Source organism: Garra rufa, chromosome 6, assembly GCF_049309525.1.
Source record: "Garra rufa chromosome 6, GarRuf1.0, whole genome shotgun sequence".
In the NCBI taxonomy this organism is placed as follows: domain Eukaryota; kingdom Metazoa; phylum Chordata; class Actinopteri; order Cypriniformes; family Cyprinidae; genus Garra; species Garra rufa.
The window spans coordinates 26,128,748-26,133,480 of record NC_133366.1 but is presented as its reverse complement, the minus strand read 5'-3'; positions in this window follow the sequence as shown (position 1 = coordinate 26,133,480).

The window sequence follows — 4,733 nt, the reverse complement described above, 5'->3', positions numbered from 1 at the left end:
AGAATAAACAAGAAGCGACAAGTGATGACATGACGTCTAATAGAGAGAGAAAGGCTGTTCTTGTCACAACCTTATTTTTTGTGGAACTGCAGATAGAAGAAAAATTGACTATGCTTGTTGAAAACTTTCTCTGTTATGTTTATAATTTACCTCTGAGATCCAGTGACAGTTCTTCACAGAATTCAAAGTCTGATACTAGTGTAGTTTGTTATACATAATCAAAAAAATGACTGCTTGGGCAAAGTTTTCTGTGGGCCTACTTGAAGACTTTCTGAAGTCTTAACATGATTCCTTGACTGTCTGGTAATCATTTACAATTTCTGTCTACATAATTTTAAGTGTCTGTGACTGGTTCAATAGACCCTCCTCGTAATAAACCATTGGTCATTTGCCTTTAATGGTCCATGCTTGCTCTCCCTTTGAATCTGAGCTGAAAAGACGACTACATTTCGCCCTTTGTGAGATTTTTTTTTTTACAAAAACTATAAAAGCATTTATTGTGGTTTTTGCACCACCAGAGAGGGTCAGACAGTTCTTGGGTTTAGTTTAAATAAATAAGCAAGATCATCACGTAAATTGGCCATTTTTACATAATATTTGTCATTTAAATTAAAAAAAAAGTGTGAAACCACTTATTACTATGTTCCTGGTCACAGCAATGGGACACATGTGGACGCAAGCCAGCATTGTGTCCACCAATGACAAAGCCTCATGCACAACAAACGGCCCTGTTTCCCACGAGAGCCCTTTCGAGCCAGAAAGCCATTGCTTGTGCAATTCATTTTAATAGAACAAAATGATCATGCCACAGAAATATGTCTTATGATTATATAGAAAACATGGGCCAGTGTGAGCTTGCCAAAAAAAATTACATCCCAAACTTTCTTATTTATTTCGAAGTTGTCAGGCAGCATTTTGTTGGTACAAATTGTTTTACTGCTGTTTTTCCAGTTAACAGTTTGCTGTCTCAAATTAGATTTCCCAAAAGTGACATCAGATGAAACAGAAAGAGAAAAAAAGAGGAAATCTGGAAGTTATCTACTCTTAAAAGCATTCTTCTCATAAAGCATTTCAGATTTCTATAAAGAGAACCACCCCACCTAATAAAAAAGTGTGTTTACATTCAAAATGGGATTTCCTGAGACCATCTTCATCTTTGAGAAGACACCAAAGTCATTAAGTTAAGAGAACAGAACGGAATCAAAGGAAAAATAAAGGCTGTTCACATAGAATGTGTTTTTGTGTTTAAAAAACTGAGAAAAGTGCAGCAGAATGCAAAAATAACACAGGGTCACAAGGCCTTTTTTATATAAAGTTGTTTGAACTTTACATTGGGTCTAATGCTGCCTTCAAGTGCACATGGGAAACTCAAACATGGAAGTAGATTAAACAATGCAACGACAACAACTAAAAAAAATAAATAAATAAAAAAAAAATAAAACTTAGTTATACTAACAGGGGTAGAAAGGCAGTTTTCAAAGCATATTTCATATATGAATTGTTTTTTGAAGCACAGTATAAAAAACTTAAATGAGATATTTGAAAAGAAAATTAAACAACACTTACAGATACCTCCAAGTTATTGGTGTTAATCTGGCACCTGGTGATAATTTCCTTAATTATGTGAAAAACCCTATTTAACTTTCTCCAATTCTCACTCAGATTGTAAGATGGCAGGCCATTTTAAGATGACTGAACCCCTGTGACGGGAGGTTGTCCAGAAGAAGGCCAAAAGGATGATCCTTTCAGCTGTTGCAAGAGAAGCTGATCATTCCAAATCTGTGATTTCTTGAATATTGCAACTTTACAATGACACTAATTCATTCAAGTCCCCCCAAAAAGCTGGTCGTCCACATAAAATGCACAAGAAGAAAAGGATAATGTGGAGACTCTCAATGGGGAATTGGTTCAACACTGCAGTTGGAATTGCTTGCAAGTTGAGTGCTGAACAGGGTAATCTGTCTCGGCACATTTAAAGGCCGGGACACACCAAGCTGGCCTTAAAAAAACTAGAGGCGACGAGCCAACGGAGTTCTGGACAAAAAGCTGTGCTTGAACACACCTCACAGACTACAGGCAACTGTAAATAACATTTAGCTGTCTATATCAGCAACTTTTAATAGTATATATTCATCATTCAAAAGGAGAAACCAAAAACAAAGATATACGAGATAAATGCAGATACATTGCTTACCATTTTGAATATCAGTTGTTGATAACGTTATTCATTTTAAGCGGCTTATGTTGATATGATAATATTCACATATTGGAATGCTTGGGTAGGATCACGTAACATTAGAGCAGTCTTTTGTTTGTGCCGCTTTCATTTACTTAGTCGTTTCCATCACTTACGCTATAATTCTCTGGCACGGACTCGTTCACGAAACGAGAATCAGAATCAGAGTATTCACTTTCCCCGACGCCGATTCGACATGTCAAATCGGACAAACTCCTGCCGACGTAAGCCCGATGTGTGGAACACATTAAACAAACTAGCCCAACAGATGTGCGCCGACGGCCCGACGAGAGTGTGTATTGGTGTGTCCCGGCCTTAAAGGGGTCATCGGAAGCAAAACTCACTTTTAAATGTGGCTAAAGTAAACATTATGGCTCCTCATCCTATGGCAGAGAGGGGCGAGGCGAGCAGAGCTCATTAGCATTTAAAGGAGCATGCAACAGAATATCTCGCTCTAAAAAGGGCTGATTTTGACAAAGTAAAAAGAGTGTTTTTTACACTACCATTGAGAAATTTTAACCAAAGTATGTTATAGACTTCTCATTAAGTCCCTAAAGAATCATATCAACTTGTGGAAAATGGGCATGCGATGGCCCCTTTAAGAGAAGTCAGACTAAAAACGTACTATGCAGGGAAGAAGCCTCTCATCAGCAGAATGAATCAAAAGCATAGGCTTACTTTTGCTGAGGAGCATGTTGTGTAGAGAGGAGAGGGGATAACTGGTCCAAAGTTCACTCTAGTGATGAGAGAAAGTTTGTTAGGCTTCAAACTGAGGAAAGACTGAAACCCAAGTGCAGAAAAAGAAGCCAGTAAAAAGGTGGAGGAGCAAGTGTCATGGTTTGGGTGTGGGACGTGTCATTTCCTGAATCAGCCTGCAATTTTCAAGCAAGACAGTGCTCCCTGTCATACTGCAAATTGGTAAAGCAGGTCCTTGAATCTAATAACACTGAAATAATGAAATGGCCAGGCCAGAGTCCTGATCAAAACCCAATTGAAAATCCTTGGCAACAAAGCTATGGCTAAGAAACCAACTACAGTTTCCGAAATATGGAAGAAGAGTGGAAGAAGAGTGAACCAAGATCACACCAGTGCAGTGTGAGAAACTAGTCCTGTGGCCGCAGATGTGCTGAAGTCATTCAAAGCCAGGGTCTCTACACGTCCTACTAATTTCTGACAGCTGTTACCCTCCAGAATTTTAGTGGTTACTGTTCTTTAATTTTTATCACTGTGTTTTATACAAAATAAATGTTTTTTTTTTAACACAATTACAAATATGTGTAGATTGTTCTCTACATTTTAATCTCTGTGTATATACATAAAAGTTCAAATAAATTATTTTGCCTCACATTGTAAAAACGCAAGATCTAAAAGCCCCTAATAAAAATGATTGTGACTTGGAAAAAAAAAAAAAAAAAAAAGCTTAAGTTAAAAGAGAACTGGGTGAAATTTGGTTGAATTAAAGATAGCGATTTAAACACATTCAGTCAGACACGGCATGCTCAGCAGCTGTAAATGTTGAGAAATCTAATAGGAATATTACTACTAATCCAATAAAATCTAATAACACATCTAATTACATGTGGATCAATTTTATAATTATATTATTGATATTGATATCCTTGTACCCTGAGGTTCTATGGAACACATTACTTTCAAAATAAGGACACGTTACTACAAGATCAGAGTAAACTATTCAGACACTTCTGAGGGGCCTTTTCTATGTGGGCTTTTGTGAAGGAACTTTGTTAGATGCTCCTTTCTCTTTTATCTCCCTTAAGGCATTCACTCATGTTTGACAAATTGTCTTTATTCAGTCATTACAGGAGTTCGGGGACATGGGCCTCTAGCAATGCAGCAGGCTCTGTTCAAACAGAGTCAAAAGAGAAAAGAGAGAGAGACCAAATAGAGAGAGAGAGAGAGAAAAAAAGAAAACCCTGAATACTTCAACACAATTGAATTTCCTAAAATATAAGTGTCGATAAACCCTGTTTTAAATGTTTTCAAACACCCTGCTATCATTTGGAGACCAGTGCAGGTGTGTAGTCTTTCAGAGTCTCTTTATGATAAGATCGACCACCAAGCATGAAAGGTGAGTTCAGGACCCTAACATGATATACAATGGTCTGTTCCACCTGGGTGGGCCATCTGTGCTGGAACGCGCCAACACGAGCCAGAGGGGTCTACCTGCTGAGACAGGAGCCTTGGGCTCTTGCTGATAGGAGACCCCCATGTGCTGAGTGACAGTGGCATGACCCTGGTTGGAGAAGGTGGAGGAACTGCAAACAATTATCTGCAGATCTGGTCTTTTGAAAGAGAGAATGGGTGGATCGTATTACTATAGAGTGCTATTTAATACGTATGCAGCGCTGAGGACAAATTCATCAGAATTCTAAGAATCACTGTGCCACTGCTGACTTACTCAATCGATTTATGTGAAATCCAGAAGCCTAATACATTGTGACGCCCAGCAGCTTCTTTAAATAATCTCTTGTGCATC